The sequence below is a fragment of the Triturus cristatus genome, chromosome 4_1, assembly GCF_964204655.1.
Source record: "Triturus cristatus chromosome 4_1, aTriCri1.1, whole genome shotgun sequence".
Classification (NCBI taxonomy): Eukaryota; Metazoa; Chordata; class Amphibia; order Caudata; family Salamandridae; genus Triturus; species Triturus cristatus.
The window spans coordinates 428,114,845-428,139,846 of NC_140585.1; the positions used below are offsets into that span (position 1 = coordinate 428,114,845).

A 25,002-nucleotide genomic window follows, 5' to 3' on the forward strand; every position below is an offset into this window, starting at 1 on the left:
TTGGATAAAGTTAGGAATTTAGAGATACAATTTGATCATTTTCTTTAAGTCTAAAATGTTAACAGTATCGTCCACATGCTTTCACCTATTAAACGTCACTACACACATTTTTTGATCTGCTGCCTTCCTCTAGCCATAAAAATGTGATGGATGCGTTTATATTGTCTAGACTGGATTACAGAAACTCCCTGTAGAAGTTGCCAGTGATGGAGAATGTGGCTGTTCACCTGATATTGCAAGTTGCTAAACATCCCTCTATAACTTCCCAACTTCGTGGTCTGCATTAGCTTCCTATAGATAAAGGACTAGAATTCAAGGCTACTATTCAAATTTATCACCCCCACAGTAATAAGGGCCCAGTCTATTTGCAAAAATGTGAACTTTATTCTCCAAGTAGAGCCCTAAGATTGAATAGAGCTTGTCTTTTGGTGGAACCCAAACCTAGGCGATCCAGAATTGGAAGATGCTTTATTTCTTTTCTAGGGGTTTCACAATCGAATTTGCTTCCTATAAAGCTGCCTCTCTCCCATTCCATCTCAACTGTTCAGGGAAAATTGAAAACCTGGCTTTTCAATCAGGTTTTAGATTCTTCAGTTACTTTCTTGCTGTTGGTCTAGCATCATGACATCCCAGCTGGGGTAGCTGATTTGCACATTACAAGTAAAATATTTATTAATTCATTCATATATTGCGCTCTCTATTGTAACCACAGGAATTACTTAGATTTCACTTTGTTGATTCAATCCAAATGCTTTTTAAACATGATAGTCAATGTTATTACAGAGAACATTAGTCTACACGTGAAAGCCAAAGATTCAAGCTTACACACCATTCTTGGACGTTTCCAGACATTGGATTCATTTAAATGGGTTAAGCATCCTGCCTATAATATGGAGGATACACTTGACTGGATCCGTTCTTTAGGCAGACTCCTGAAGAGAAGCTCACCTAACATAGTCTGGATTGGGTTGACCACTCGTTGAGTGACCTTCATAGCTAGTACCCACAAAAACTGTAAGCGCTATTGGTCAGTCTCAAAATCTGAAGTCTATAACCCAGAAATCTTTGAGTCCCTGTATCAAAATCTGTGTGACTACTCATGATGCATTATAACCAGTCCCTGAACAGCATCCTGGATGAAGCAGCCCCTCTCATACCATCATGACACGGGTCAACTATATTAGCCTCATGTAACCAGTATTGTTCTGCTTCTCTGAGAAAAGCTAATTTCAAACTTTGTTCAGTCACTGGCAGGGAGCAGATTTAAAATACTACTCAAGATCTAGAAATGCTGCCGCTTCTGTGCTCCTCTGTTATTCTCTGCAGGGAATAAGTCAAAATAAAATTGATGTTTTTAGTGAAGTAAGCAGTGTAAAGGTAGCCAAATGGCTGCAGATCCTCAAGCCTTTCCATTCACCAAGATTGTTTGCAAAAAAGTACAAACTATTCTGGTAAGTATTCAAATCCGAAGAACATTCAAATTTTTGCTGAAATTGGTACCTCGAAAGAACACAAAAGGAGGAGCAGGGAATCCCCGTAATCAAGGAAATGACCCTCATTATCTAATTTTCTCTATGTTCCGTTAAAGTGGAAGAAGCTGGTGTTATTCTACAAGAAATGAACACCACCAGTTATCTGGGACATCCATGTTTTAATAGCACAATTAAGAGGATGTGATCATATTGGCGAAGCTTCCACAGTAGAAATTATTGATGGTTAACTCTCTGTAAATAGAGTATCAAAGATCAACATCTTGCTGGATTTCTCTTCTGCTAATGCACCGGTGATTTATCAACTTGAAATATATAGCTACCAATCAACTGAAAGTGTTCCTTTTTTGCCAAAGATTATGAAGAACGTTTAAACCATTCAATTGAATAAACTTCATGAAACCCATGCATGGCTTTGGGGTAGACAATCTAGCTTGTCATTACTGGATGTTAGGGATCTGCAGCTGCTGTGGAATGCTGAAAACAACTTCAGCAGCCATGTTGGTCTGGCGGGAAAAGTGATCCACCTTCAGCACAACTGATCACAGTACACTACATGACTGCTTGTCCAGTGTGGCAGGGCTAAGAAGCTCTTTCGTAGGCTGGTTGAGGCACTTTCCTTTAAACTCATACGCGAGGATACCAACCTCTTTTCAACATGTTGGGTGTCATCAGGCTTCACATTGGCACCCATTCAGTTTAATATTAACCAAGCTTATGACAGATATGGAAGGAGGGGTCAATGCCATTTCTTTACTAACAGTACTCAAGTATTTCTTCCTTTGACAGATGAACACATCCCAGATTTACAGGAGCGAATTATACACATACTTGGAAGAAGAATGACTGACTTGCATTGAATGTAGACACACCCAAGATGCAGTTTCTCATTTTTAAACATCCGGTATATATTTTGGGTTCAGACCACAGCTGTCAAAAAAGTCAAATCAATTGCCTGCATTTTCCATCCTTAACTGACCATGGAAAATAAGGTTAGTTGATCCACATAAACCTGAATTTATTATATCTATTTAATGGGCAAGGTGAGCCCATTTCTATAAGTACAGGAAAGGGCAACCATAGACAGAGCTTCTATTACTTTGTGAACTCAATGTAGTGGTTCACCTCTATTGGAACCCCAATACCACCTTTAAATCATCTGCAGTAACTGCTGACCTATAAAGCCTGAACCCTTGTTGAGTTATTAAAATTTGATCATGCATCCCTGATTTTTAAATCCTTTCACATACCATCTATTAAGGCCTGACTCTCATGTATCAATATTTTTGTATTAGAAGACCAGCGCACTGGATGGAATCCATTACATGGCGCACCTCTTCTATAGAGTAGGCAGACGGTTCTGCCAAAGATGCTCATGTTTAGCGTTCTGGAATGAGCCCCCCTCAAACTATGCCGAGCCCCAGCCTGGCTCAGGTTAGAAAAAGCGAACAATCCACATATTCCCAAAGGTGCACCTATGTAGCTGAAGCTGCTTCGTACTTGCGTAGCTTAAGGCTTCAGTGCTTTCGAAATACTTTCTCATTACAATTTCCAGTTCTATTAGAATGCCAAGTCAAGCCAAACCAGCAGAACACATCTCCTGATGGGAGGAATCTGCTGGCGAAACAGACAGGAAAAGGATACATGCATTAAAGGAAATCCTGACAAATGCTAGTATCTTTTCCTCTAGAGTCAATGTGAATAATTGAGTGACACTGTTTTGCACACAGTAATGCTCAGACAAGGTAAGGTGATTCGACCATGGAATACGAGAGGTTAAGGACTGAGCAAAGTGTTTGATAATCCTTGTGTGGAGCGGTGTGGTACTGCATGAACAGAGTGAGCCCAATGTCGTGGTCCGAAAGAACGAAAGCTGTTTGGGAGTGCAGCCAAGAGTGTTAGCCTGGCTAGTATATTGTAGTGGGCAGGGCAGGACTGGGAATGCAAACCAGCCCTGGCAATTGAGGCAGGTGGGGGGATCTAGAATTGGGGGGGGGGGGGGGGTTGGTGCTGGTGGGAAACACTACTGCTGCTTTTGTAACAGGGGGCCGATATTGCAGCACTGCTGCAAAACCGGCCCCCGCCGGTCCAAAACCAGCCCCCACCCTTCCGCCTCACCGGGAAAACGGCCGGTGCCCGCTATGGCTAGTCCGGCCCTGATAGTATGTACTAACATGATAAAGGATGTGGTTCTGTATGTTTTGTTTGACTGCAATGGCAGAGACACATTGATTACAAAATGGAAATATTGTGGAAGACTTGCTTAGCACTGAAAGGTCAGTTGCAAGCCCCGGAACTCTGGCAAGCTGATAATTAACTTTTCATTTTTTATTGAAAAATTATGCCATTAAAATGAAAAAGAATACCTGCTGCTGCCTAAAGGAGACAGTCATATCAATGCATTTAAAAAAGTAAAATACATTCACCATCATATATCATGTTAATGGGACAGAACAAGTGATTGCTTGCAGGCAGGTGTAAGTACAACAGATATAAAAAGTCTTTTTAGGTTGAGCGTACCAGACAGCGCAAGTGTCTTGTTGCAAAAGACATAACGTGAGCTTACGGAGAACTAACAGGGGGCTTAGAGCCATTACCTTACTACTGGTTAGCTTTATTGCCACTCTCATTTGCTTTCTTCTTATTTGATGGCTTTCTTTGTCCATATCCCTCCCCTGGAACATAGCCTATTTCGTTGTGTTCTTCCACTGCTCATTTTTAGGGAACCAGGTTTTTTTTCTGCTTAAGCACTCCATCAAAATTCTTATGTTTCCACATCTCTCCTTTGTATGTTTCTCTCTCCCCTTCTTGTTTCATGTTGCTCTCACTTAGCTGTGTAGTTTTCTCCCATATCCGCAACGCTCAGCTTTTCCACTGCCCTCCTCCTTTTTTGATTCCCATCCCATTGCTTATCAGAAATTACCTCGCCAGAATGTCACTGTTGTTTTTATTTCACCCCCATATGCTTGCTGAAGGGTGGGATGGCCAGGCGATGCCCTTTCCTGCCCTCATTCACTTGTTTATTCGCTTGTCAAAAGCCATGCTTCATGGAGCTTTGAGACCATGAGGCCGCCTCTGTTGTGCTTGCACCAACATTTGTTTACCAAGTGAAGCTCGACTTGGTAAAATGTGTGAACCTTCTGTATAGCCCCTACATATTCACAGCACTTGGGCCCATGCAACAGCCTTGTTAGGGACAGCCAAATGGGAATCACAAGACAACCTGGAGTGAACAAGTTTAGAATCACCCCGCTCCTGCTGGTAATAAGCCCTTGCATCTGATAATTAATTACTCAACCTCTCTCTTTTGATGAGTTTCTATAAATGTTTCACCTCTTTTGCCAGTTCCTCTATATTTGGTGACCAAATCATCGAAACAAAGCTGTCACACAGTTACTATTTAGAAAGAGTTTTTCTGCAAGTGGACTATTTTTGTTCAATTGCACCTCAGTGTTTTTGATCTCCTCGTATCTAACAGCAAATTTACAGCACAAAAGTGGGCCTGTGTATAAGGCAGCTGCTGATATTAACACTTCTCAATTCCGCAGCAAGTACAGGGGCACCGGGGCCCAGGCTGTGCGGGTCACTATGCTCTAATTAGGGATCTAAGATACTGCATATTTACAGGTCTGGGAAGCCCATTTTCTTGCCTTCATTATGGTCTGTGGTACCATTTTGAGAGGCTGGACAGGAACACATACTGTACAGTACATCTTCTAAACTACAAAGGAAGCACACAATTCTCTTCTGTATTCATATGTAGCATAGTACTACGCAAGCAACACACTACCATCTTTAAAGTACTAACATGTATCACACCGTGCCTAGTGGCAATCCGTGCAGGTAAGTGCGGTGGGACGGAGCATGGGTGGGAGGGTGAAAGTGACATACGACGGGATAAGGAATATAAAATAAATAAATGATAAAACCACTTACCTTGCGCATGCCGCATCGCCGACTCACCCCCACTAGATGCCAGGAAATTAATTATTTTAAATAAAGGGGTGGGTAAGTATTGATTGGAAAAATGTGATGTATCCATGTTGTGTTTTGGCCCATTTCCTGTCGTAGGCACTATGCCTACCCACACAAGTTAAGATTCTATTTTTATCAGAAGACTTAGGGGAATGATGGGTGGGTGGAAGGATGTTTGTGGCTTCCCACAGATTCCAGAAATTTCCATCACAGAAATGTGGATAATTCTTAGTCAAAGTTTGATGTTTGCAAGGGATTCTGGGTAAAACAACTTGATGACAGCCACATAAGTCACCCCATTTTGGATTCCCCTAGGTGTCTCGTTTTCAAAAAGGTTTTCTAGATAGCCCTAGGTGCCGCCTTAGCTAGGGCCTAAAATCCACAGCTAGCCACTTTGCAAAAAACAGGTCATAATTCAGTGGAAAAATGTGATCTGTCCATGTTGCGTTTTGGGCCATTTCCTGTTGCAGGCCTAACCAAACAAGTGAAACAACATTTTTAGCTTATCAGAAGGCATGTGGGAGCATAGAATAGTTGAGCATTTATTTTAAATTGGATTTTGCTTCATTTGTGTCTTCCAAATTTGAGCCAGTGTGTTGGAAAGAAGAAATTTTCGAAAAATACCCTCTAAACCATACGCTCGTAAATACAAATAACCACTGCTCCTAAACTCCATGTTTGTGCCCATTTCAGAAATACATAAGTTTCCTTGATACCCATTTTTTTACTCTACATATTTCAACATAAGAATTGGACTATACTTGATACCCAATGAAAAACTATTGTACGGTGCATCTCAGTTGTTGGCTCTGGGAACCTAGGGTTCATGGAGAACCTACAAACCCTATATATACAACCAAAAGGGCCTAGCAAATGTAATGGTACATTGCTTTTGTAAAGCAGCCATTGTGTCAAAAAGTTACAGATGAATAATTGACAGTTTTTTCCTACTCATTTTCAATATTTCTTTATTTCATCAGTTCGTTTCTTTGGAAAAACCATGAGAGATCTACACATATGACTGCTTGCTGAATTCAAAATGTTGTCTACTTTTCAGAAATATATAGCATCCTGGATCACCCATGGGTTTCACACTGGTTTACACCACAAACTGGAAGTAGGTTGAAAGAACAAAAAATAGGAAAAATCCACCACTCTTTGAAAAATATCAAAACTAAGGCAAAAATTAGTTTTCTTGATTCAGCTCTGTAAGTTCCTGACAGCTGGGAAGATGCTGACTTTAGTAAGGCAAACCTCTCAGCGGCATTTGACCCGATAAACCATCAAGTTCTCATTCGGAGCCTAGCCGAAATGGGGATTACAGGTAAAGCCACCAAGACACTAAAATCATTCTTAACAGAGAACAAACTCACAATAGGTGGGCACAAATCACATCCGTACGCCCTGCCATGTGGAGTGCCCCAGGGGCCTTCGCTGTCCTGTTCAATGCCTATGTGATCCCTCTTGCTAAACTCATCCGCTGCCACGGTTTTACTGCTATTTGTCATTCGGACGACACAAATAGTGGTGTCTCTATCATCAAACCCTGGTGACCTGGCAAAAAAATGTTACAACTGTATGGGCCATTTAGTAGTTTGGATGTGTGATAACTTTGAAATTGAACACCGATAAAACCCAGGTGCTAATGTTTGGAAAACAACACCGCCCTCTGGAATACAGCTTGATGGCCTGAAGGGGCAGGATCCTGCCCATTCCCCGTAAAGAAGGTAAAAAGTCTAGGCGTCCTTGACGATCCTTCTGTTTATTCCGATGGATCTAAGGAACACAGCGATCATGACCCTAGTGCTATCAAGGATTGATTACTGTAATGCCCTTTACCTAGGTGCAAATAAAGGGACCATACGTAAACTTCAATCACTTTAAAATGTGGGAGCACGACTGTTACTTAAACTACCCAAATTTCGCTCAGTGTTCAAAGGGATCCGAGAGCTGAACTGGCTGCCCGTCCAGGCAAGGGTAAAGTTTAATTCCTTGTGCATCGCCCACAAGAATCTCTACGGGATAGGACCTGTGTATTTCAACAACTGAATTAGATGGCATATTCCTCAACGCAGTCTCAGATCATCGACTGCCTCGTTGTTGGTCATCCCCAGGGTGAGGACCATAAAGTGGGGTGGAAGAAGTTTCTGCCACCTGGCCCCTAAACGCTGGAATACTCTGCCTTTCAACCTGAGATGCCAAACAGACAGACAACGGTTTAGAAAGGCGCTGAAAACGATGTTGTTCGCGCCCAACTCCTAATTTCAATCTACGCCCTCTGTTCAGGATATGAAAGCTCCAGTGCTAAGACGCCTTGGCATACACGTACTTTATAAAACCCCTATTTCATTTCAAACCTTTCGTTGGTGCCACTTTTAGGGAAAAAAATACACTTTTATCCAGAGCACTTTTTTCCTAGTTTTCCCCAAAACTGAAAATGTAGGGATATTTTGCCTATTTTCTCGGTATTTTCCCGGGGAAGTCACAAACCCTAAGTACCCTTAGAATTCCCAGGATGTTAGATAAAAGGACAATAATTTGGAGTGAATACCTTATGTGTACAAAAAGTTATGGAGGCCTAAGCACAAACTACTCCAAATAGCCAAAAAAGGGCTCAACACTGGATGGGAAAAGGCCCAGTAGTTACGGGGTTAATGATGATGGAACAACTACTTGAGAGGGTGTTTCCCGCAACTGGCTAGGATCCTCCTGTGGATGTTGAGTTTTAGACACACAGTAAATGCTCAACCTAGCTACCACCTTCTGCTCAGTGTTCATATTCGATGTAGATGATTCAGGTCTCTGACTGAATTCCTCCTTGTCTCTGGACAATGCCAGACCCATTCGCTTTTCACATGCAGAAGAAAACACTCACTCCCTAAAGGTGTTTTGGCATGGCAATGTAGGAGCCACCATGCACCAATAAACGAAGAGGAATGAGAGTGCAGGGAAGATGCTACCCTTAATCAGTGAGACGCATTGTTTCAAGATGCTGAAGGAAGACAACTCATGCAGATAACAAGGCCATTCCTTGAAAAACAGCTCTGGAAGGAACCGGTCCTGAAAATCGGTGAAAAACATTTAAGGAACTGCTCCCCTGTCAGAAATGACCCTCCAGCATAACTACCGGCCGCAGAAAACAATGCTGTTTACTTCTACAAATAAAGCACGAGCCCTCCTCAGACATTTTTCTGCATTAGAGCAAACATCTTGGAAGGAGATGGGAAAAGATCAATATATCTAATAAGTTATTTAGGAGATTGTTCTGCAAGAGGTACTCCGTTCACGTAGGTTATTAAAGCGTGAAGTGGACGGGAGTATACTGTACTGAAACGTGCTGTGCAGTGTAAACTATTGGAGCACATACTATTCATTTCTCAGGTAATCACACTTTCACAGAGGCTACATTACACAAATGGATCTTTGACTCAAAGATAGTGACCATGGCTCTGCCACAACAGAGATCTGGATGGCAGAGGAGAATCAGTTTACTTACTAAACATAATTTGTGCGCAGGGGCATAGCTATCATCGGTGCAGCAAGTGTAGTGGCGCCAGTGTCCAGAGCTCTAAGGGGCACAGTGCACCAGCATTTCGGTCCTCTTACTACCCAACAGAGGGATCCAGGATCCACATTTCTTGACGATTCTTTAGTTTTGGAACGCCTCAATAAAAGGCTTTCTTCTACTGCGCACTTTGTACCAAATCTCTGACTACATGTATGGACTTCTTAAAATCATGATAAAAATCACAAAACGGCAAATGTAGGACAGGTTTTAAATTCCAGGAAGCTCATTACTTTATTTATGCAAAAGCAGACGGAAAGCATTTAATAAAAAAACTCAGCAGACTACTCAATTACCAAATGGCAAAGAGTAAACATGGAATTATCATAGGGGGTGATATATATATATATAAATATAAATCCTTATCCTACTGCCGGTCGCCAATAGGTAGTTATAATTAGGACCTAAATTCCACAGGAAAGCATTTTTTGACAGGACTATAACTTTTGCGACTTTTGACTAATCTTCACGTTATTTTCCAAAAAAAGTGTAAAAGTAGGATCTGTGAGTCATGGAAAGTTTGAGGGGGATCCATGCAGTGGGGGCCGAGAAATAGGGGCGCGAAATTAGGGTACATTTGTAATGTTGATTCTTTTATGAACGCGTTGTTGAACCTACAGCTAGAACCGCTGTACGGAATTACAACAAATTTGGTAAAAAGGTAGATGTTTTTACGCAGATTGTGATTTTTGTTATTTGGTGCAAATCCATTCAGTAGCTTTTGTGAAATTAAATCCAAACAATATAGTTATATTTCTGGTCGCGGATATTTCACAACAGTTTTGAGTTGATAGCGGTTAAATCGAGACAATTTCGCGGTAAATCGCATATGTGCACGCCAACGGAAATGCTCTGATTGGCTGGACACAAGCCTCAACAGAAAGTTGCAGCCGCCATTTTATCGATCAGGAATGGTTCCCATGGCTGAATATTTATGTGAATGCTAAGATAATGGGTCAAGGTGGAGATACTCTGGCCTCATGTTTGAGAAACGGGTGTATTAGTGACACAAGTTTTGTGCCCAAAATAGATTTTTTTATATTCTCACATGTTATTCGTAATGACGCAGCAATCACCAGTGCGGCCCTGGTGTACCTTTGTGGGGACATCGCGAGTATCACAGCGACACTGCGAATATTGCTGGAAATATAAAGCAAATTTTTTTAATATATTTGTACACACTTGCCGGTCACTGCCACAGACACATGTACGCTTTCACAAACTCACTTGGACACTTATAGATCCATTCACACACACTTATACATTCAGTCACTTACCCGCTCAGATACTAATGCATGCACTCACATACCAATTCAGATACTCATTCACCCACTTACATACTCACTCGTTGAGTCACGCACCCATGTACAGACCCAGCCACAGATTTATGCACCCACTTACAGACCCACTCACGTATGTACTCAGATCCACAGAGACACTCCCAATTTCACTGACAGACCCACTGAGACACTCATACACTCACTCACAGATCCACTCAGATACTCATACACCCTCTCACACACATAGTCACTCACACACTCAGTCACAGATCCTCTCAGTGACTTATGCACATAGTCACTGACTCATATAATCAGACTCACACACCCATTCACTCATCCAATCATACTCGTGCATCCACTCACAGACCAACCCAGACACTCATGCATGCACCCATTTACTCACCCACTCAGAGACTTATGCTCTCACTCACAGACCCATTGAGACGCTCATACACCCACTCACAGATCCACTCACACACCCATACAGTCACTCACACACCCACTCTGAGTCGTATGCACCCAGTCACTCATACACTCATAAACTCATGCACCCACTCACAGTTACACTCAGAGACCCATGCACCCACTTACAGAACTACTCAGACACTCACTTTCCGAGCCACAGACCCACTGAGACTCATGCACTCAGTCACAGATCCACTCATGCACCCACTCACTGAGACATGGACATAGACACGCATGTATCTACTCACGGATCCAGTCTGACAGTTATATACTTACTTACAAATGCACAAAGGCACAAAGGCACACATGCACCTACTCACAGATTAACTGAGTCATGCAAAGAATCACAGACTCATTGAGAGATTTATGCACCCACTCATAATGCACTGAGACAGTCATGCAGTTCATTACAGAACCACTGATAGACAGATGGACCGTCTCACAGATCCGCTCAAATACTTATACAGTGAATGAAAGACTTCCTGACACAGCGATCCACGCAGTCACAGATTCCACTGATATAGTTATACACTGTGTTATAGAGATATTAAGGGAGTTATAAATGCTATTACAGAGTCATTATAAATTTATTGAAAAAAAACAAAGGTTACAGGGACGTTATAGTCAGGAAATAGAATTTAAAAAACTTAGAAATTCACTGTAAGAAACAAAGGTTATAGGGACATTATAGTTAGAAAATAGAATTTTTTTTAAACTTAAAAAATTCACGGTAAAAAATAAAGGTTACAGGGACGTTGTAGTTAGGCTGACATTCCACTCACACAAAACCAGAGAAATTCAGCAGTTATAGTTAGCTGAGCTAACTATAACTTGGGCCCCGCAGTGCACTGCTTATGACCTCACATATTACACCACTCATAACATGGTCAGTGACATCACTGATGACATCATCCACAGAATCCCTGATGCACCCCCTCACACTCCAATATAACCTTTCATACACCCACTCCAACTCCCACAATATCATTCTTAAAACCATTGACACACCCATACCAGTACTTACACACCCACTGACTGATTCATAGGTCTACACACACATCCACTCATACAGCTACTCATACACCAACTCACTCACTAATACTGCTGCTGATATATCCGCTAATACCCCATAGAGCTACTCACACACCTGCTCACTCACCCATAGAGTCCATGACACAGCCACTTACTCACCTATACAGTTATACATACACCCACTCACGTATTCATACAGATACTAACACATACTCACTCACCTTTACAGTGACTGACACAAGCACACACTCACCCATACAGCCACTCTCACAATCGCTCACTCACACATACAGTCACTCTTGTACTCCAACATTCCTTTCTCTCATGTAGCCCCAGGGAGGTGGTGGTTCCAGGGGCCTGGGGGACACAGCAGACCCCCTTAATTATTGTGTTTGGGCCCCAGGGTAGTGGGGGGGGCGAGGCAGGCCCCCGTATTTTGCAACTGAAAATGTATTTAAATTGCGCCGAACCTACTAAACGAATTTACACCATTTAACAAAAAGGTTGCTTTCTGGATCAGCAGCTACCTTTCTGCCAAATGTGGTGTAATTCCGTTCAGCAGTTCGGGCTGTAGCAGTGTCTAAAGTTTCCTATGGAAATTAACATGGAAAAATAGCGTTTTGGAACCCCCACTTTTTCTTGGCCCCCGCTTGATGGATCACTCCGAATTTTCAACACAGCAGCTGAAGTGACTGCCAAATTAGCTTTGAAAATTTGGCAAACATTCATCAAACAATGCCAAAGTTATTGGCAAATGAAAAAAACACTCTTCCTATGGAAACTATCCTAACTATAACTACATACTGGCGACCGCCAGTAGGTGATATATTCACTGGAAAAAAACAAAGGTTAAAGTAAAGTAATAGTTAGGTGAATATATTAGAGACACCATTTACGTTTTATACTCAATAAAACACAAAAATTCACGTTATAGTTGGCAGAGTGTACTATAACCTTCGCCTCCGCCAAGCATTGCTTTTGACCTTACCTATTACATAACTCATGAAACGTTCTATGGCACCATTTTTTATATCACTGATGACATCTCAAATGACATCAATGATGACATAACGGATTACAGCATCTGATGTGTGCTACTTTATTTTATAGTTTACATAGTGGCAAGTAACTACCATATTACTTTTCTACCTAATTTTGAACAGCCCGCGCCCAGCCAATGGGGGTGTTTACAAAATGCACGTGTTTCTATTGCATGATAGGTATGTAGATGAATTGAATACATTATAAATCTTTGTATTAAGGAGTAACTCTGTGTGCAGGTATTATCCCGAAACCGTTCCTAGGATGCTTGTTTCTGGTCCAGGGACAACCTGGCTTGGCAATTTGGGCTGGACTGTTCCTATGAGGTGCAGGGTCAAGACTGATTTGCATATGCCTGGTCTAAGCTGGGGTGGCGTAGTGAGCAAAAGAATGATGGATTTAACCCAGATCGCTTGACTGGGGATGAATGTTTGATTCATTCAGCATTCTGTCCATTATTTGTTGCTGCAGCACTTTTCGTCCTAAGTGGGATGGGTATGCCCAGACTTGGGTTCCTTGCTGGCTGTGCCATTGGATTCAAGCTAACCTGGCTGATGAGGGGTGTTACCCCGAAACCAGTCCCAGGAATGCTCGTTTCCGGTCCAGGAAGGACCCGGCTTGGCAGTTTGGGCTGAACTGTTCCCATGAGGAGCAGGGTCAAGACTGGTTTGTATATGGCTGGGTCTAAACTGGGGTGGCGTAGCGAGCCAAATAACAACAGATTTAGCTCAGATCTCTTGACTGGGGGTGAATGTTTGATTCATTCAGCATTCCATCCATCATTTGTTGCTGCAGCGTTGCCGAGCCAGTCACCACCATAGGGATTACAATGTCCCTTTCCGATAGCCTTTTCATGCAGGAACACCGCCATGAAAAGGCTATCGGAAAGGGATGCAGTCCGTCGTGGGCCACTGAGAAGTAGCCCTGGGGCCCTCAATCACTTCCATTCACCGTGTGCCATGCACAACACGGTGCACGGCACACAGTGCACGGATGTAAAGGGTGTGCATTCAAGGCGTTGGCATGTGCTGCAGCCCTTACTCAGGGCTGCGCATGCCCCTGCCATGTTTCCAACGGATAGCCCGGCAGTCGCTTCCAAATAAGGCGGGCCACCTGCATGCCTTTCAGCGGTCTGCTGTCAGCCGCAATAGCGGTCGGTGGTCCGACTGACCAGCATGAAAATGATGCCCTAAGTATAATATTGCAATGTGGTGACATCAAAAAGAAGTAGGATTACCTGTGCCCTTCGATGAAATCACGAGGAAAAGTCATAGCCCACCATATCAATGACATCACGATGATCTAGTATAATATTGCATGTGTTGGATTAAGTATAACTGTGCACTTTGATGACATTTTAAGGAGTCATGATGCTAATGATGTCGCAATCAGTTAGTAGAACATTCTACAATAATGACCACACCAACTGTAGGAGTAGCATTCCATTCCAATGACATTACAAGCATTAGATTTACTACTGTCCAATAATGACCTGTGAGAGGGACGGGCGGAAGGAAAATCTTGGAGACCAAATTCTGGGATCAATTTTGATAAGGTTTTATTAACGCAGCAGAAATCCAACAGTGTGCCAGCCCAACAAGATATATGTATCGTCTTCTATCCCTCCGGTGTTGCAGTCAAGGTCTTCCTTCCACGTAGCACGTTGTCCTTGGTTCGGTAGGGCACCCCAGGAGGCTCAAGAAGGAGGAAGAAGAGAAGGGCGGTAAGTTGACCTGTTTCCACACTTTTACAGGACAGAACCCTCCACCGTCTAGAGAGAGGCAAACATGCAGTGCAGGGATAGAGACGGGCTTGCTTATATCGCTGCTCAAAGTATCATAAGAAAAGGCCACCACAGGCGCGTCGTAATGTTTTATCTCAGCCCCTTAACTTCAGGGTACGGAGTATGGACTGAGGCTCGGACCTTTCAGGGTATGAATGTGTAAGTACAACGGGGAACACAAGTAAGGGTAGGTAGTGCTAATGGGGGACTTGTACGTCGGATGGGGGGGGTTTCAGGGGCCAGTCAAGCAACATACAAGTGCAGCAACACCCACAGTGCCCAGTGACGTGTCGCACTCCCTGATACACTCCCTTTACTCCCTCCCCTCACCCGCTTCACATACCGCAACAGCTGCAACTCTCCTGAGTTGTGGCGGCTCACAGGTATCGTCCGGGGACGTCCACCACTCCTCCGACTAGGTCGCCGATCCTTCTACGGCATCTTGGACGAAAGTCGGGTCGACGTCCGTAATCACCTCTCCGTTGGTTTCTTCTTTCTGGGCGAACTCCTTCAACATGGCACTCGCTTCCTCTCTCGCGGTCTGCTCTCCTTGCTCCTCCAGCATCCGACGCGCTTCCGGGTCTTCCGCGTTCTCCTTACAAGGCATTGGCCTCGCCTCTCCTCCTTTCCATTGGTTCGGATCTCCCATCTGGGAAATCCCTTCCTGTACGTAAGAGGCAGTAGAAGAGATTAACCCCTTCTCTCCCTGTCTTTGCGAAACGGTGGTCATTCATCTAGGACCCGTAGGGCAAAAAGGATGGAGGGGTAGAAGGTCGCCGATCCTTCTTCGGCGTCTTGGACGAAAGTGGGGTCGACGTCCGTAATCACCTCTCCGTTGGGTTCTTCTTTCTGGGCGAACTCCTTCAACATGGCACTCGCTTCCTCTCTCGCGGTCTGCTATCCTTGCTCCTCCAGCATCCGACGCGCTTCCGGGTCATCCGCGTTCTCCTTACAAGGCATTGGCCTCGCCTCTCCTCCTTTCCATTGGTTTGGTTCTCCCATCTGGGAAATCCCTTCCTGTACGTAAGAGGCAGTAGAAGAGATTAACCCTTTCTCTCCCTGTCTTCGCGAAACGGTGGTCATTCATCTAGGACCCGTAGGGCAAAAAGGATGAGGGGTAGGGAGGTTATGGAGTCGACCCCCTCATATGACCTCACCAAGAACAGGCATAATACATGTTAATTGCATCACAAGCAATTAGTGTAATATTGGATGGCGATGACATCACACCAGTAGGAGTACCTCACAAGGAATAGGCATTGCAGTCCCCATTAATGACATCACACGCACCTAGTATAACATTGCATGCTGATGGCTTCTGGGTACCAGTGCGCGCCAATGACATCACAAGTAGTGAGTTCATAATTCCGCGCCACAGATATCACAAGCATCTAGTATAACATTCCACGATGATTACAACACAAACATTTAGTAAAACATCAATCAAGAGCAGTCACTGGAACGTAAACAAGCCAAACGGCAGCGTCATTTTAAGAAAGATTGTGATGGTCTAAAAGCGTTTCTTTATCCCAGATGTTAGCGGAAACATCCTTGAGGGGGAACCGCACGTTAAGCCCAATCAGGGAACATGCGGCAAGTTTGCAGCTCATTTATTTCGCCATGTTTAAATGAGGGAGAGACCAGCACCTTCAATATTTGCGGCTAGAAAATACGGATGGCAGCTGGCTCCATTTCAGGTCACTGATTTGCAAATTGTACCTCGTACCGTTTTGCTGAGAAGCTTTCAGATGAATCCATACAAATTCCCTGCGTTGCCTCGAGCTAATGAGTCCGTGTCACATGTGGTTTTTCAGACATCACTGGGTCCTAAATGCTGCTTTTAAGCCATGGTTCCAAGTCGATGGAAAGTCAATGGGAACAAAGCGAATGATGTATTTGCATTCAATGATTTGTTTGTGTAGGCTAATTTAGAAGCATACATTGAACCAGTCAATCCCTAAAATAAGACTTCAAGTCATCACAACGGATAATCACAAGAAGAAGAAACTAACAGAAACTGTAATACCAAAACCGCACCAGGCGCTTGCATGCCCCAAGCCCAAGCAGCGGCATTCACTGAAATTAAAATCGATGACAATATCAGCGTAAACTAAACTAGCACAGCCGCAGCCAAGATCTCCTCTTCAAGACAGCATGCCTGTAATAAAATGTTATATTAAGAGCTCAGTAGGAGAATTAACAGTCGAGTGGTTGCATAAATCAGCCGTTTCATCGCTTAAACGGCTATGAAGCTCCCCGAAATTAAGTGTTTAATTAAAGTATTGAACACAGAATTATTTTTCCTGTAAATAGCAACATGAAGTGAGCATTTAGAACAAAACACTGGACTTATCCCACTCGTGGTAAGAATGCAACTTTTGTACGTAGGAAAGCAAAGCAGAATTGTATTACCATCAACTTACAATAGGGCGTTTTTTGCAGTTTAAGCCCCCTGGGGTTTGGTCACAAAAGTACCAAGTTTCCTGTATTATAATTATAAAACACTGGAAAATGATCATTATCCTGTGAAGGGGACGATGACTTTCGCGAAATCAATTAGCTAATCTTAAAACAGAACAATAGGCCTTATTTTCAAAGAAATTGTGAATTGTAAAGTGGCATGCAACTGCCGAAATGGTGCATCAGTACTAGGGGTGGGCGGAATTTGTTTAGTCGCGCTACGCAAAGCTCCGCGAAACGGTAAAAAAACTCCGCAAGCAGGCAGAGTTCCGCGAACACGCGGAATTGCTTCTTCCGCCCATTTGCGATGCTTTTTTCCTGTTCACGAATGCTGTTTGCGTGCTCGGGGGAAAATACCTCGTGAACACACATTTTGAAAGTACGAACAAGCAAAAGATTCCGCGAAGCCGTGGAATTTTTTTTTTTGAAAACATATTTTATTTATCAAGAACACATATCACGCAGGTCCCTGTAACCCAGAGAGCACTGCCCAATCATTATCACATCACAATGTCTTGAAATTTTCGTTGTATATTGAAAATAATGCAGGGCATTTCAAACCAACTATAGCCCCGCGAAATCTAAACTCCCCCCCCCAACCCCCGGATCCCACCCCCCGACCGCTAACCTACCCATGGCTGGCAATGAAAGATAATGCTCTCCCTCCATTCGCCCAGCCGACCCACTGTCTGCATTACTTCGCACGGGGGACCTTCCACCACGGACCACTCACACCCGCTGCCCGTCCCGCCCAGCCGGCGGCGGCTCCAGAAATATCCCCCTGTAGTCAGCCCAGCGCTTCCAGATTTTATAGTGCTTGCGGGGGCACCCCCTAGCCGCAAACACCGGGAGCTCTAGACCCATGTTAAAGTCCAGACCCCTCTTCCATACATTAATTGAGGGGGCAGCCGGTGCCTTCCATGCCCTGGCCACATCTCTTTTAGCCAGTGTCAGGCCTAACAACAGCAAATGCCTCTTATAAATATTACCCCCAACGGCGTCCATCCCATGGAGAAGAACCAACCTAGGCTCCGATGGTATGTCCCACCCCAACACCTCCGCAAGGCACCCAAGGACCCCCCTCCAAAAGCGGGAGAGGCCCTGACAAAACCACAAAGCAGTGGAATTTTTGGCAATAACGCGTTCTCCACGGAACGCAAAATTACCCACATTCTGTGAGCGGAACGGAATTTACCGCCCAGGCCTAATCAGTACGTACAAATGCAAAATTTGAAAAGTTTGGTCAAAATTGCATATTGAATTATTATTCTACCGATTTTCTATTTTGTGACAATACCGTTTACCAATTCAAAATTAAGGATTCTCAAATCGCTAGTAGTGATTCACTATTCTTATGTACTAAACACTCGCAGTTAGCAGATAGTTGCAGAATTGACTTATTGCATTCACAAATTACTATCAAGTGGATGAAGGTGGGATGCACCATCTAAACAGGGGTCCAGAATGCACAATGCCTTTGTGATATGCTGTGGTAAGGCAAAGGCATATTTTAACTCCAGTGTAGAGGACAAAAAGGAGGCCAGAGAGGTTTTATTGGGTCAGAGTAAGTCTCTTTGACCAAAAAGAGGGGGACATTTATACCAAATACAGGCTGAGTAGTAATGTTATTTTAGACCTAAAAGATGAGCTGCATCTATTACTTAAAACGGACTCACATAGAAGCCAGGCAATTGCAACCAATATGCAGGTCTTGGGCTCTTTACATCTTTTGGCAGGGAGGAGCTATTAGACTATTGTGCCAAAGGTAGGAGGAACTTCTCAGAGTGCACTTTCTAGGGTGTTTCGGAAATGTATTAAAGCAATATTGTTTAAGTTCAATACTTATAAAGTGTTTCCGGGGAGTTTCAGGACCAAGTTTTTTTTTTTTAAATTCCACAGTTTCTCCAGGTATTTGGCTGTATTTACCATAATCACATCACAATTTGTCTACCATCTAGAGAACAATTCCTGTACAAAAACAAGAAAATTAACCACCCCACCACTTAAGTATACAGATAGTCTGTAATAGTGAGTGCGACTTAATAGACCTTGTTGCACGCTATCCATGCAGAACCCAGGGTTCTTAAATGTTCATCCTGCCATGTGCCAGAGTTCAGCCGGGTACGATTTAGTATTATTCTTGCATATACACAAATCGTTCTTCCTAAAGTTGCCTTCTCTTTGCACATTAACGTTTGACACACATCTTGCATTTGTGACGCTTGGATTTCCTTTGTAGAAACACTGACCTTACTGACGCACAACACTTTGTGGGAATCCTATCACACTACATTGGCATTTGGTGCAAGGCCTCTCACATGTGTAATACAAATGTGTTTTGTTTTACATCCATATGGCGACACAGCTATCTGTAGAACACAAACAATGGCTACCCGATTACAATCTCGATCCTGAGGCAAGGATGCCTTTTCTTTTATATTGCCTTTTTTTCCTAACATTATCAAAGGAGACACTTCTGCTGACCTGGAGGGGTCCCTGCATGCTGAAGCTTTCTCCTAGCAGCTGACTGACATCTCCGTCAGGGGTGTCCAGTTTGTAACCAAGACGGGGTCGTACACTCTTACCCACCAGGTAAAAGGATTAGATCATCCAGGAGGGGGTTTTCATGGCAAACCATATATTCACACCCTAGACATAAAGGTTAGCGTTAGCATCGTAGGGATACGCTCGGTTGTTACAACCTCTTATATGTATGCATATATAATCTGTCTCAACAAGATGGTGGAACTCTTTGTTTTATCTTCTATTTTGACACACATTGTAACTTTTATCTGCTTCTTATTATTAATCATCGCAGCCCAGATATTTTATAAAAGAATCACTCTTGTTCCATAAATATTGAAAATGCCCCTCTGTGTATTCCTTGTATTTCTCCCTCAGCAAAAGAAAGCACAAGTGACTGTGCGAACGTTTGAAGTCTGTCACCACAGTTCCTGAGGGAACAAAGTTGTCATGTTAAGTGGTTGCCAGACCTGTTCGCTCCCTGTTTAGGTTAGGGGGGCTAACGGTGGCACTACGAACTAGCAGGTCCAAGAGACTACATATCCTATGGGGGTGCATGCAATCAGATTGTCTGGCACCATCCTAAGTTTATGTCATCCACAAAAGTGCAGTGGAAAGTACACGACAATCCACTGGGGTCTTTACAGTCATCTGGTAACAGGACAGCTTGAAGATGGATTTCTTTTAAGTATGCAATATATCTATATTTCTGTGATTGAATTTTGTATGCTGATTTACAAGCATTTTTAGGTGACAGTGCACAAGCAATTTGACAGTTGATAATGACACCATACCCATATTTATACTCAGCAAAGGGAAGAAGATCTAATTTAGCATATAGACGGACAAGGTCTATCACTCAGTGTATATTTGGTTTGCTGAAAGGATATTTAAAATGTTTACATAAAAGTGATAGGGCATTGCAATATGCAGCAGAAATGTGTTGCAAGATAGTGGCATGTTGTGCTATGCGCATGCGGTAACAACCAAAATGGCTCTTCAGGAAAACCAATGTATGATAATAGTGTTGATGAGGATATACCACCCCCTTGTCAACCAAATCAAGATGCAAACGGAGCAATTGAAGGAAGGACACAAATTGCCAATAACTACGTTTAGAATAAGGGCCTATTTATGAGTTTGGCAGTCCACGGGACCGCCAAACTAGTGGTGGAGGTGCAGTGGCGGTCGGGGACTGTCGCACTAATGGTTCAACCGCCGTATTACGACTACGGTAGTCGGACTGCATTAGGACCGCAGAGACCACAATATGCTTGGTGGTGCCTCTGTGGCACCGCCAAGCATATTACGAGTTGGCTGTGAGCTACCCTTTTCAGGGCTGCCAGCCCACCATGAAAAGGGTGGTGAAGAGTCAACATAGGGGGCCCTACAGAGCCACCTGTTGCCTCAGGGACTTTGGGATGCATGCAGGCGAGCCCCCCCCCGTCTGCATGCATCTCCCTGTTCCAGCACGGCATGAACTTTACAGTCCATGTTGTGCTGGAACACGTGGAGGCTGTCCAACGGCGCTGCCTTTCTAAGGCTCTCCTATGAGCCTTTGACAGGCAGCACTGTGGGCGAGCTGTGGCAGGACCACCTGCCCGGATTACAACTCGTAATCTGGTGGGCGGCGGTGGAGCGGTGGTGTGGGAGCAGGGCGGTGGTGTACCGCCCCACTCTCATCCCGCCAAACTCATAATCAGGCCCTAAGTATTTTAATGTTCAGTGCTCTTTTTTTTCCTTCATCAAATTAAATGTTATAAATGGTAAATAATATATTTTTCGGTCCAATCACGTCATACAAGATAAATGGAAAAATGTGTCCAACAAAGTGTTTTTCAAAATAATATAAAAATGCAAAATAGAGGCAAACACTGTTTGAAAATTGATTTCAGAATAAACACAAATGTAGAAAGAAACAAGTGTTCAGATTACTGCCTTCCTCTTTTTCTACCTTTCATTACAATAACTTTCACTAGATGTAGGAGTAAAAGTGCTCTGCACGTATATCGGATTTGCCTTCTACTACACCTTAAACAACTCTTCTCTTACACAAACTGCAGTGGCGTAATGCCTCTTTACTCTCTTCCCCATCAGCCCCCTCTGCCCTTCCAGCATTTGTAGCTTCTAACTCTTTCAACACATTTGTTATTTTTTCAGCCATTTAGCAACATTGCTGCTGTAATGGTCAAGCTCTGTCTGTAGATTAACAGATCTATGAGACAGAAGATTCACAGCTGTAGCAAGGCGATCAATAGATCTTCCACACCGTCAGTACACATTGCCTCCTGTCAATCACAAATGTGATGAAAAACCCTGATATCATGGCTTCCGATATGGCACTCATTGTTTGGCCTGAAGAAGGTATTAGCTTTAGTTGTTGTTTTTTTGTACCTGCAACATGGATTTCTTTATATTTTGAAATTGTCAAGAAGATTTAAATTTAGCTTGTAAATTTCATGACGCATTTGATCTACTCCTTATATTCTCTCTACGTATTTGAATCAATCTACTTATTATAATGTATCTGCTTAAAGAATTAGTTATAGCAGGATGCTTAGGTGTATGTCTAAAAGTATGTGTAGGTCATTTCATTTCAATCCTTGAGTCTGAAGATTGTTCTTCATCTAAACCTGATGTTAAAGGTTGAGCATAATATGTTTTTCTCATTCCAATATCAGCTATAGGTTCACCAATATCACCTTCCTCTTCACATCATTCTTGCTCCACAGTGATTTCTGTTGGCATATATTTGCTACATATTTGATTTATAACAATTGTTAAATGTTAGTAGTTCTTTAAATTAAACATCCCAGAATACACTGATGTTTACCAAAAACATCACTAAAATTGAATACAAAGTTTATTTTAAACATCTAAGAAAACAAATATAGCTGTATAGTAATAACACAATTAAGACAATATTCTGCGTTTAAAAGTATAACTTTAGAAAGGTTTTATGGGGGTTGCAGTTTAGAAAAATGTATTGCACTCACATAAATGATTTATCTACAATATATATAAACACACTTGTTTGGTTTTGTATATATGTTAGAACACTTACAAATATATTAAATGATGGAAACACAGATGCCATGTATATGAATTATAATAAAATGATCATTTCACACCTGTACTTGAAGGAGGAACATTAGAACTGATGTCTGTAATCTCGAGACAGCTTCTGGTGCAAAGATGCTTTCAAACATTTCCTCCATCAGGTTTGCAGGGGAGACAGATGAAGAGACACCTCCAGTACGATCAGCCTCAGGGACTCTTTGTGCCAGCTTCTCTTTGGTACTAGACTGGCAGTTATACCAGCATTTATGTATCTAATCAATGGTGCATTTGGTGATACTGAGAGCATTGATGCGCTCTTGTATGCCCAACCACATTTTATTTCTAGACTCTGGCACTGTTATTGAAGTTTTCCAAACAGTTTGTCATTATTGGGAATACATTCATCAACCAGAATCTCGAACTCACAATCTGACATTCATGCTTTCTTTAGCAGCCCCCATCATCCTTTACATTTCAGTATTCCTATCCTGCACCACTGAGAAGTGTGCAGTCAAAGTGAAAGCAAGCAATGTGGTCCAGAACACTCAATTCTTGGTTATGAGGGAGAGGGTGTAGCATAACGGCCAGAGCTCGGGATCCAGATTCAAGTCTCGGCGTCAGCTCAACATCTTGTGATACTGGGCAAACCACTTCATCTCCCCATGCATATGGACAGCCCCTAGAGACCCTCATGGGGTGATTAGCCATGCTATACAAATCCAAGTATTATTATGAGGTCATCAAATGCAGTCTGTGAAACATTCAATATTTGCTACTTCTTATGGTTCACTAGTATAGAATCATTATTTGCTATTGCTAGATGTAGGAGTTAATAGAGAACATTTTTGAATAGTACATTTTTGATTTAGTGATTCTATATTTGCCATTCAGTATTTTTTGCTAATAATGAATCACTAAATTATACATCTGTACATAAGACCCAATGTTCCAGATGTTGGTAATGGCCAGCAGGTAGGATTTCTTTGGTTTAAAAGCATCACTATAACTCCATTTGATTGTTAACATAAAGCCCGGGCATCTCTCGTAGACCTCCAAGGTCTTCCCTGGAATCACGTATGGTATTCCTGCACAGTTACCCCAGACAGTATTCATTAAAAATAGCATTGAGGATCCTGCCTGAGAAAAGCACTGGGTTTGCAGCCCTATATGCCATTTAGCCTCTCTTTTGGCTGGGTTATGTCTCTTTTTGCAACTTTATTCTGGTATTTTCAATTCTCAAGGGCTCCAGCTATCTATTTATTCTCTTCAACTTGAGAGGAAATGATCATGACATTGGGTTTTGGTAAAGAACTGATTACTTATCGCAACAATTGGCTGAAGTATATGATCTAGTTAGCAGTTTATTGATCCTACAGCAAGTATCATGCAGCCTAAAAAGATCCTTAAAGCTAGAATATTAATGTACTCAAGATCATTTGAACGTTTAAAACAATGAATAAAGCCACCTGGCCTGATCTATTAACTTCTCAAGATGCAGTAACGTGACTCACGCTACCAAGATCTGGCCGTATTCGGGTATTAATGGTAGAAGACTCCATGGAAGGGAGCTCTCTTTGATAGAGGGTGTCGAGAATTTTGTGAAACCAGCACGGAGACAACTGTGTGAGTTATTTGCATTGCACTCCATTAGATTGTTTGGGTTTCTATTTCTTACCCCATGAGTTGCAAATATGTATTGTGTACATGACATCCAGCAGTGCGAATGCATTTGTAAATCCATGTTGTGATCAGTGATGATAATTTAGTTTGCTTGTTTTAAAGAAGATCAATTCAGCACTTGATCAATTGTCTTGAATCATTGTTGTCTTATTATACCAATATTAATAAAGGGGTTTATAGACCCCTACTAAATTTAAAACTCAAATAACAACAAACCTGGTTCCCAAAGATGTTTGTGAGTTGTTGTGAGTCACAAACACTAATGAAAAACACCTTTGTGAATCGAGCCTAATAATAATAAAAACAACAATTCTAATAATATAATTATTTATAGTTATAACTATCCACTTTTGAGCTTAAAGTGTGAATTCGAAAAACAAACTCCCCATCCACAGGAGAAACTAGAAAATACTTTTGTGAGATCTAGAATGGTCTGGGGGAGGAGGGGCGGTTTGATATTGATGCCTGAAATTGGCCGAAAGCACATTTCTTCTTTATCCCTCTTTCCTGAGCCGCCAGTCGTCAGGTCCATGTCTTTTGCAGTCCTGGGATGTTTAGTACAAACTGTTTATTGCTGCTTTGTAGCAGTGCTGGCATTAGGCACTCGCCTAGGACTTAGGGAACTGGGAGACCTGGCTTTTCATTTCT

General features: G+C 42.6%; 1 protein-coding gene across 10 annotated transcripts in view; it reads right to left on the reverse strand.

Moving 5' to 3' along the window:
• TSPAN9 (tetraspanin 9) overlaps positions 1–25,002 on the reverse strand; it is an 828,427-nt gene that overhangs the window by 425,169 nt on the left and 378,256 nt on the right. The gene's annotated exons all lie outside the window — the stretch shown is intronic.